This window comes from Serinus canaria, chromosome 11 (genome assembly GCF_022539315.1).
Source record: "Serinus canaria isolate serCan28SL12 chromosome 11, serCan2020, whole genome shotgun sequence".
Classification (NCBI taxonomy): Eukaryota; Metazoa; Chordata; class Aves; order Passeriformes; family Fringillidae; genus Serinus; species Serinus canaria.
This window is the reverse complement of record NC_066325.1, coordinates 14,094,811-14,105,775: the sequence shown is the minus strand read 5'-3', so window position 1 is coordinate 14,105,775 and position 10,965 is coordinate 14,094,811.

Genomic DNA, 10,965 nt, shown 5'->3' with positions numbered 1-10,965 from the left:
GTAAAGCTCTCCCCACCTCCAGCTACAGCTCCCCGCTGCTCAGTAAGCTCATTAATACCCAAAATGCCAAAGCAGTTATTCCTTTCCTTTTCGGCAGCCATCTTACAACAGCAGTCATTAGGCCGAAAGAGACGGAATTTGCTAATCAGGATCATGAGTTCATCAGCTACACTCTGCTCTCAGGCCAGGCTGCCTCTAAGGAGCATCAGAAAGGAGAGGGATGAGCAGGGACCCGGGGGCTCGGCGGACAGCTCCTGTGCCCTGGCCGTGCTGTCTGCAGTGTGTGCTCTCCAGGGCAGCCTGATTTTCCATGAACACGAGAGCTCAGGCACATCGGGGTCTTGCTGCTGCTGGGAGGAGGAGACCCCCAGGAGCAGGAGACCCCCAGCTCTGCAAGGACCAGGCTGTCTCAGGGCTTCCCAGTGCCAGCCCCTGGCACTGGAAAGGGATGTCTGCAGGTCAGGAGCGGACATACCAACGCTGCAGCCACATCCTGCACCTTTTCTTTCTCTTTCGTCTCCGGTCCCAGGAGACAGAACAATTTTGCCCTGACAATTCTCTCCACTGAAAGATGAAGATAAGCTCAAGACTGAGTCTGTGACTGCCTCAGAAAATAAATATTTTTGGCTGAAGTTTTCTTAGGGCTGGTGGAAATTTGGCATCTCTGTGCAGTGGGAAATTCCAGTTGGGATTTTATTTTTCAAAAGCGAAACCCCCAGGTTTCCATATAATGCATTTGGTGAAAATCCCAGCCTGCAACTTCGGGTTTTGTTTGTATTGTATTAGAAGAAAAAGGCCATTTCAAGGAAATGAAATAAAAATTAAGGCTTGAAATAGTCTGTTTGATCTAGCAAGAACAGAGCATGCTGAGTTTGTAGGGATGTTTCCTGGCCCTTCCCCAAATGGTGTTTTCTCAAGGTCCACAAGAAACTTTCGTCCCAGAAAATGGCATTGACTGAAGCCATTGGGCACCTTGGCTGCTGGAAGTGATGGCACAGCCTACATGTGCTCTCATCTCCCCTGAACATACAAGTCCTGACTTTTCTGCAAAGGGTTTGCTGCCAGAGATGGGTAAAACTGAGGAAGGGCTCTGACATTCAGCTCAGTGGGAGTGCTTTGTTTGCCAAAGACATGACTTGCCATAGGCGTGTTGTTTTAAGGCACAAACTGCTCTCTGGCAGCTGCTGTTCCTCTGCAGGTTGGTAGGTGTTAGGGCTGGAGGTGTTTTACCTGGCAGAGGACTCCTCTAGGTCACTTCTGGACATCTCCATATGCTCCCTGTGAGTTCAGCAGCTGGATTTGGAGGTGACATCTGCACAAGGGAATTCCACAGCAGGAGTGTGGAGGGCAGCTGCAGCCTCAGTGTGGCTATGTGGGACACCAGGGAAACAAAGATTAGAAAAACTGAGTAACTGGGAACCAGGGCCAGCTTATCCCAGCCTGTCTCCATTCCTCCCTGGGAGATTTCTTGAGGCAACCCTTTGCACCCAAAGGCTCTCTGGAGGGTGTTACAGCACCAAAGAAAAGCAGTAGATAACAGGAAGAGGGTTGGTTTTTTTCCCCCTGTATGTAACAACAGTAAGGAAACATGGAAAAGGGAAAAACCTCCACAATCATTCACCTGTGCTCCTGCCCTGGAATGTGGGCAGAGGGACCACACACTGGACACTGGGCACCACCAGGGGGTCCTGCAAGCTCTGGGCCTCCAGCACTGCCCCAGGTGTACCCTCAGCACCCACAAAAGGATGTCACAGCAGACAGTTCAGTGTCCATGCTGGAGTCTGGGCTCTCTGCCTCCAGCTCCTGCTCTGCTCTAAAGTCATTTTTGTAGCAGGACGGATGTTCTGCTACCTAAACACTGGTTTTGATGTGGAACAAAAGGAGAACAAGGTCTGCGGGGGACATTGGTGACAGGCACCAGGCACACTCAGAAGCCTGATCTGATGTCATTCTCTAACCTTTGATTGCTGCAACCCTTAGCCAGGAACTCACTTTATTGTTCCAAACCACATATAGCACAGGTCAAAGTGCCAGATCCTATCTCACCCAGGAGAGACCTGAAAGCAGCTCCAGCATTTCCCACCCACCAGAGCTGTTCACAGCCTGCTTGAGCTGTGCACAGGGTCAAGGTCCCCATAGGAGGAGGGAATATATGACTAATGCCTGAGGAATTGCTCGTGAAGACAAAAGCACCTTGAACCTGCAAAGCTTTATATGCAAAGCAGCATATAAAGAGAATGTGGGTGGTGCCCTAAACAAACAGGAAATGGCCCCAGAACACCTCCCACCTCCTTCAGGGAGTTTCCGTGCTGGAAGTGTTTGCTGGTTGGTTCTTTGGGAATTGTTTGCTACAGTAGATTTGTATTCCTTGAAATAAGGTCAAGACTGAGAATTAAAAGGGAAAGTAAGTGAGAGCTAGGAGCCTATATCTGACTTGAAAGAAAGATGCCAGAGTGGATCAGATGAGAATGTTGATGATTTCCACTTCATGGGAAGCATGTTCAGGAGTTCCCCAGGCTCAGGAGTTGGTGACACTAGAGCAGGGCCTGGGAACAGGTTCTGACAGCATCCTTGTCTGCCCACAGTATTGTCCTCCATCCCAGGGCCTTGCTGGAAAGAGGCAGCAGGAACATTTAGGTTTTGGGACACCCAGCCAGGGTTGGTGCTGCAAAGGAGACACACTGACACATGACTCCAGCTCTGGACATAGGATGGGATTCTCTTTCCCCTGACAAAGCTCCCAGCTGCCTCGTGGCAGCTCATCCTCACACTAACCCACCTCTCCTCAGTGGTGTTGGCAGCTCAGCCGCTGCTCTGACACAAACCAACCAACAAGCCCCTCTCTCCTGGCCAAGGACACCCTTGCCAAACTCAGGAGAAGGTTCCTTAGAGCCAAATGTGGCCTCTTACTTGGGAGATGCTCTTTGGAGGAGCCTTTGTGGTTCATAAAGAGCTCTTGAGCCATTACTGTAATAAGGGAGAGAATTAAATGGCAGGGGATCAAGAAAGGCATGATTTCGTATTTTCTCACATTTAAGAATGAAGCAGGAAATGAAAAGCAGATGTCTGGATCTGTCTGCAGCCAGTGTCTCCACAGGGGACGGAAAACTCCAATTTTGGAAGTACTGACCGTTCTGGGGCTTGTGTTTTAAGGGAACTGCTTTACATAGAATATATTTTCAAAAGTAGTAAACTGGCTTTCACTTCTCTGAACACAATGGCTTCCTCCTTCTCCATAAATGAGAACCAATTTGAAGCCCAGCACGCAGTGCAAAGTGCTGATACTCTGTATTCTCCACAGCTACCAGTCAGCATCCCAAGGCAGCCAGGCTGTGGAATGCAGCTCTTCCCCTGGCAGCATCACACCCGAGCTGCCAACTGCTGGCAGAACCCAGTGGGACAGTGCAGGGCAAGGTGCACACCTGCAGTGGGAATTGCTGCCCCTCCTTGGCAGCTGGAGCAGCCTGGACTGAGAAAAGCTAATCCTGTGCCTGTCCCATGGATGCTGCCAAGGGCTGCACTGTCTGCTGCAACAAACAAGGTTCAAGTTGTTTGAAAATATTGTGTCTAAAGAAACAAACACGGAGCTCTTCAGCGGGCACCATGGTTATCCTCTTTCTGAACAGGGAAGAGTCCCTTGCCTCCCACATAGCAGGGCAGCCATGGGAGCAAGCTCCTTCCTAGGAAAGGGGATGGGGAACTCTTGGGAAAGGAGCCTGCATGGCAGAGGTGAAACTTGGGCAGATTTCAGCTGAGGAGAAGGAGCATGAAGGGACTGTACCAGAGCAGGCTCCCCTGAACACATCAAGCCCTTGGCTCCTGCCTAAGTCACTACAGAGCTGGGGAGACATCCTGATGTCCCAGTCCTTCTGTGTAGCTGCAGGCCCTGAAGGGAACAGTTCCACAAAGCTGGCATGACGGAGGACAGACAGAGGATCTGTCCCCCCAGCTCTGGGGCCCCAGGAGGAATGTGGAGCTGCTGGAGCATGTCCAGACACCACCAAGGTGCTCTGAGGGCTGGAGCACTTGTGCTGTGGAGACAGGCTGAGAGAGCTGGGGTTGCTCAACCTGGAGAAGAGAAGGTTCCAGGGAGCCTTCAGAGCCTTTCCAGTACTAATGGGACAAGAGAGCTGGAGAGGGACTTTGGACAAGGGCATGGAATGACAGGACAAGACGGCTTCAAACTGACAGAAAGCAAGGATAGATTAGATATCTGGAATAGATTCTTCCCTACAAGGGTGGCAAGGCCCTGGCACAGATTATCCAGAGAAGCTGTGGCTGGCCCATCCCTGGAATTGTTCAAGGCCAGGTTGGATGGAGCTCTGAGCAACCTGGGACAGTGGAAAGTGTCCCTGCCCATGGCAGGGGGTGTTGGACTAGATGGCATTTAAAGATCCCTTCCAACCCAAACTGTTCTGTGATTCCATGATCCATGGAAGGGCAGTCTCTTGCCACTGCCCTGGAGGGAGGAGAGGTGAGAGTGGCAGCAACAGCAGTCAGGGGGACAAGACAGAAACTCCATGTGCCAGAGGAGACCACGGCTGCTGTTGGAGCTGCTGCCAGGATTTCCCTTGGCACAGGGATGGCTGTGCTCTGCTTCGTGCCAGGGTGATAAAAGGGGCTCTCCCCACCTTTGCTTCCTGGAAAAGGATTCTTCTGGAGCCTCTGTGGATTGGACAGAAGATGGGGAGCAGCAAAGTGCCATGGCTCTGCCATTTCACCTCTGCCAGAGCCTGAGGCCAGGCTAGTGCCTGCTGCCTGGGCTGTGGGAGAGGATGAGGCATGTGCCTATTTGCAGCAGCCCCACTTACTCCCCCTCTTCCTCCCTCCCATGTCAGCCGGAGTAGCCAGTGCCTATGCAAGGCATCCTCGTGTCCTGGAAGGGTTTTCCTGGCAGGAACGGCCAGGTCCTGGCCCCAGCCCTTTGCCTGGAGTGCTGTGAGTCCCCATCTGCCACAGAGCCAGCCCATGGGCCCCATGCAGCACAATCAGCACCTCTCCACATCTCCTCTTCCCACTTCTCCATGCAGCGTGTCTGCACACGCCGGCAGCCTCGAAGAAAGGAGCTTACCAGAAGCAGCTCTGTTCCCAGAAAGGCTCACCTCTTCCCGCCTCCTCTGGGCAGGAGATGTCTGGGAGCCTTCCAAGAAAGGCTGTGGGAGCTGTTTGACATTAAGCCATGATGGTGTGGGTGAAGGAGAGATCCCCAAACCTCTCTCCAGTGTAGACATGGGGCTGATCCCCAGCAGGGTCTCCACGGGGGCCGCTGGCACCTGTGTGCCAGCCCCAAAAACAAGGGGGCTGCCAGGGACAGTGCTGTGACCTGATACAGGTGACAGTGCTGGGGCACTGGCAGCCCCCAGGCTGAGCTGAGCCCTTCCATCCCAGCACATTTCCTGCAGAATGGGATGTCACAGCCTTCCGGACGGGAGCTGTCACCCCACTCGTTCCTGTGGCTCTCCCGGCCACAGGCACGCCCTGAGCTCCCCCCGGTGCCCGGGGTTGCACAGAGGCAGCCGCCTACAGCCCAGGAGCCTGCACGGCTCCCGGGAGCCAGGAAGGCTTTCCGTGGCCCAGCACAATAAACGGACACTCGGGCTGGGCAGAAAAACAAGCCCAGGCAAACATTTCCCTGCCTAGGTTTTTAACCCTTTTCAAGCCTTGCTGGCTCAGCTGAGAGACCAGGGAGTCACTGAACCCCTTCCCACTCCCACCCCAGCTTTTCTGCACCCCACGTTGTAAGAACAGGGTGTGTCCTCCCCCTCTGGCTCTGCCCAGAGCCTCCACACTCCTGTAACCCACTGGGGAGCTGCTCCCTCAGCAGTGCATGTAGATGAACAGCCAGCCTGTTTCCAGGGCAGCGTGCTTTTGCTGCCTTAGCCAAGCTTTCTTTCTGGAACCATGACAGTGTCATGCCTGTCTCACTGCCTGATGCATGAGATTCTCAGGCTCCTGACCTGCTGTAGTGACTGCGGGTGTGATTTTAGGGTCAATGCTGTCCTGTCACCTAAAAGAGCAACAGGTGCCAGACATTAGCATTTTGTTGTTGGCTGGGGATAGTTTAAAAAGAGGGTGCTGTGGATAAGAGTAAAATTCCTGCCCCAGGCTACCATTCCCAAGGAGGCAGCAGGGAAGAACTGAAGAAAGCAGAGATGAGGTATGTCTGGGATTCAAGGTGTTATTTGGGGAACAATTTCCCTCTCTAGGACAGCACTGATGTCAAACCACGGCTATGAGCAAAAGCAGTCCTGTTCATAACTGTGTGCCAAAACAGAATGAGCTATCTGCACAAAGAGCAGACGTGTCTGTGTCCCTTCTCACTGACCTGGAGCCCGGAGTCCTCCCTGGTGCGAGCATCCTCCCTGGCCATCCCCAGCCCATGACTCCCGAGAACTGCAGGTTCACCCACTCCAGGCCAGTGGGGTGCAATTTAGGGACCAAGCCAACTGCAAGGAGCAGGAGCCCTGGGGCTCCTCTGAGCTGTGACAGGAGCAAAGGCTCTCTCCGGGAGAGGTGCCGGGCAGTGCTGCCCCCAGGAGCCCCCGGCCACCGCCGGCCGCCATCCGCCGGGAGGAAAAACCATCGGCAAAGGATGCTCTGCTTCCCCTGGGCACCCACCGGATGGCTGACAAGGAACAAACCCACCCACGCCTGGCCCTCGCTCAGGCTCCTGCACTGCCCCCCAGCCCTAATGTGGCCGGTGTGAGGAAGGGACACACGTCCTTTGTCCTTTTCTGCCCTCGCAAGGCTCCCGCGGGCCCCAAGGAGCTCACACGGCGCTCTGCCCCGGGGAAGGCTCTGGGGAGCTCCCCGAGCTGGAAGAGCCGCTCCTGCAGGAGACAATGCCATCGTGTGGCAGGTCCTGCTCCCTCAGTGACGCACCCAGGCCAGCAGCCGAGTGATGTTCACTTTCCTTCTGTTCCCACTAAGAAAACTTGTAAAGTGATGAAGGACAGTTTGGATATTTACAGAGATTTGGTTAATAACGCCAGAAAATGGGGTTACAGAAGTAATGGGAAAGGTGGGAGATGTTAAGTGCCACCAGGCTCTCACAAGTCTTTTGGCTCGTGGGACTGCACTCACAGCAAAAGGCTGCTTTGTTTCAGGGTCTGTTTGTTCTGGGGTTTTGCTTCTATGAATCTTTACTCAGCCACTAAAATAGGGTCTAATGATGAATCAGGGTGGGGTGGCTTCATGTTCTTAATTTCTGAAGGATGCCACAGGCTGGAGACACCAGTGTATCCTTTGGGTCTGCATGAATAGGATTCTGGATTTCAGAGTTCCATTGTTGCTCCTTCCAGGTGAGCCAAGACATGGACAGTGGCACAAATGATCCAGGCCAGGCATTCTCCACAACGGCTTCTGGATCCCAGGGCAGAGTGGTGGAACATTGTAATCGAAAATTTGTCAGAGAGGCAGAGAAACTTGTAACTGTGGGTACCCACTGTGACTGGGTCTGAGCTGTGTCAAGGCTGGAAACTCCCCTTGTGTCCCTCTCCCTCCCCACATGTTGTCCAGCAGCTCTGTGAAGCTGCAGACCCCGTCCCCACCTCTGTGTGCCACGCTCCTGTTGGTGGGGCTGTCCTGGTCCAGTTGCTTCAGAGACAGTGCAGTGTCTTGCCTGGCTGTGTCACCAGGGCCAAGTTAAACCAATGTCCAGCTGAAGCCAAGAGGGTGTGCTGCTCTCCATCCCCTTTGTGTGGCACTGATTCCTTCTGTCAGGCTGGACACTCACCTGTGCTGCTCTCACCAACCTGCCCTTGGGCACCTGGCACTAGCAGGGCAGCTCCAACTCTGCCTGGAGCTCTGAGAGACAGGGCTGCTCCCAGCTGGAACAGGTTCCAAAACAGCTGTTCTGTCCCAGCTCCTGTGTGGAGCACAGATCCAGCCCAGCAGTGGAGTCAGGGCAATTCCTCCTCCCCACCCACAATTGTCCCTTTGCTGGCTGCAGCTCACTTGACTGGAGATGTTCTGGTGCTGGGCTCTGTCAGGAGATCTCTGTGCTCTTCTGGGGAGGGGTGTGTGAGGCCAGACAGAGAAAACAAATGCTAATTAACAAGAGAGCACTGAAGCTTGGACCCATTGCTGTGCACTGCAGCCTTGGCACAGAGCTGCTTTCCTGCCTGCCTGGGACTCACCCAGCAGTGACATCTCCACACGGTGGGTTGTGAGTGTGGTGGGAGTTAGGGGAGTTCTGATAACTCCTCCCCACTCTCTGCAAAGGTCACCAGCTCAATCCAGTGAAACTAGAGAGGAAACAAATGCCCAAAGAGCAGAAATCCCCAAACATGTCACATCAAATCACAGAGAAGCTAATGGGGCAGAGCCACGTGGCTACAGCATGTGCATTCTGCTCTATATCATTAATTTACTGATGTTAAATATTTCAGCAGGTAACTTCCAGGGCTTCCAGAACTGTCCTACTGGCTGTGGTCACAAATTATTCATCAGTAGCAAGTGAACAAGAAAAGTCTCCATGAATAAGTGCATTTCTGAGGCTCTTGGTATTTTTTTACCTTTCAGCTGACTCCCTCTGCCTTCCAGAAGATGTCTCTCACCATCAAGCAGAGGCTGGCCAGCACTAAGAAGCTGAATCTGCCCCAGATTGTCCAGCCTCAACACATGCATGGACATCCCATCACAAGGTAGCCTTTCCCTGCCCTTTTCCTTGCTATTTGATGTGATAATTGAGGAGGATGCAAAAAGAGGTGCTTGGCTTGAGCCTGCTTAGTGTGGTCCAGCAGCTTTTGATCAGCCCAGGGCAGAGGTGGAAGAGCCACTGTTTCCCCAGCGTGGGCTGGGCAGATGAACTCACCCAGAGTCTGTACTTCCCTGGGGATCAGAGCAGAATCTTCCTCCCAGCACCTGAACCTCTCCCTGGATCACAGCTCACCTCAGCCTTGCCCACCAGAGGTGGTGTTTCACAACTACACCCTGGTGAGGTCTGGGAAGTGCCACTGGCTCTGAGGAACAGGGACAAGGTGAGTGCAGAACAGCCTGAGGTGAGCACAGCTCTGCTGCTTACAGGAGGGGCCCTCTGCCACTCTGCCAGAAAGAGCCACTCTGAGCAAATAAAAGCTCTTTTGCCAGCTGCCTTATAAATAAATTTCATTTGGATCTATTACTTGCCTTGTTTTTATAGGGTTACACAAGATTTTACTTGGCATAGTCAGCAGGATGTCAGTAGAGAGAGTTCTGGGGAGTCAGGGCTGTGCCCCATGTCCTTTAGGGATGGAATGCGTGGAGGACAAGGGGCTGGACCTGGAGGAGGTGGCAGAGAGACACAGCAGGGCCCGCGGCAGAAGAGGACATGGCAAAGAGCGTGTGTGCCACCTTGGGAGCGTGCCTGGTACAGCACAGGAGACTGGAAATAGAGAAACAGCTGGAGACAGATGTCTTAGAAGAACCAACAGGGAAGGAGAACAAATATGTTTATTGGAACGAAGGATTGTAATAAAGCTGTCAAAACAAAACAAAAAAAAAAAAAAAAAAAAAAAAAAAACAAAAAAAAAACCACCCCAAAACTAAACCAGCCAAACAAAAAACCTCCCTGAACAAAAAAAAAAACAAAAAAAAAACCAAAACCAAACCAAACAAAAACACCAAAAAAAAACCCAACAACCCCCCCCTCAAAAAAAACCCCACCCAACCAAACAAAAATCCAAACCAAAAAACAACAACAAAAAAACCCACCCCAAAAGCAACAACGCAGTCTCCCCAAATAATAGGATTATCCACTTCTGGATGCTGACAGCAGACATGGATCCAAAGGACTGGTATGGGCATATTTGGGGAGATTCTAATGAAGGATTTCTGAAGGATTAGGGGAGTTAGAGGAAAGAAGCCTGCAGCCCCTTATTTAGAAAGGTCTGTAGGTCCACATGGCCAATGTTCCCTCTGTACACCCAACCCCATGGGTGGGACTGGAACCTGGTGCACTACAGCCTAACCTTTAGTGCAGCCAAGGGAAAACAGGAACAGAGTGTTTGTGGAGGGTCTCTGTGATTGGGACTGTGGGAAGTGACAAAGAATCGGGTGGGTTTGGGGCTCCTGGAATGGTTTTGAGTGATATGTTACCACTGAGTGGTTTAGGTCAGTGAAAGAACCAGCAAAGGTCCCAGCACCAAGGCTGCCAGAGCTCAGAAGAGCTTGGACAGTGCTCTCAGGCACACGGTGTGAGTGCTGGGGCTGTCCTGTGCAGGGCCAGGAGCTGTACTCAGTGATCCTTGTGGGTCCCTTCCAGCGCAGGATAAACTCTGATAAAGGCAGACACTTTTCCTCATGCACTTTTCCCCATTTCCTGCTAAATTAAGGAAATGAGCAACCATACCTCAGGGAATAAAGAGGTTAATTCTGTAGGAAGACACCTTACTATGCTAGCAAGTAAACCTTTGCTGCTGCTCAGTGCAAACATTTTTCTTCTCTTTCAACCCCTCACCTTTCTGTATTCTAATCTAGCCTGTACCCTTGCAATATTTTTCTTCTACCACTTCTGACCATTTCTGGTTGTTACATTTCTGTGTATTATCAAATGTCAGGCCTAGAAGGGGACTTGAAGAATGTTTATTCTAAATGGCTTTTATGATCCTAACAGAAAACCTTAAGTTCATAACAATTCCTTTAAAGATTAATACTGACTCCCTTTTTGGGTTCTGTACCTATTTTGAGCTCTATTTTTTTTTTTTTAAGTTTTGTGGGCTTTTTCAGTTTTTTCAAAGTTTTTATGTAATAATATGATAGCTTTTGGCCCAGAGGGTTAATAATTTTATTTAAGATGATGCATTCTTGCCCAGCATCCCCAAGCTGCAGAGCTCAAGCACTAACAAGTCATGTATTCCCTAAGTAGCCCATACCCACCACTGCAGTACAAGACCACCTACCAGTTCAGCTTTCCAGTCACACAAGAAATTTAAGAATGTAACTCCGCCCAAGGCCAATTAAGGCATGTAATCCTAAATCCTGAGA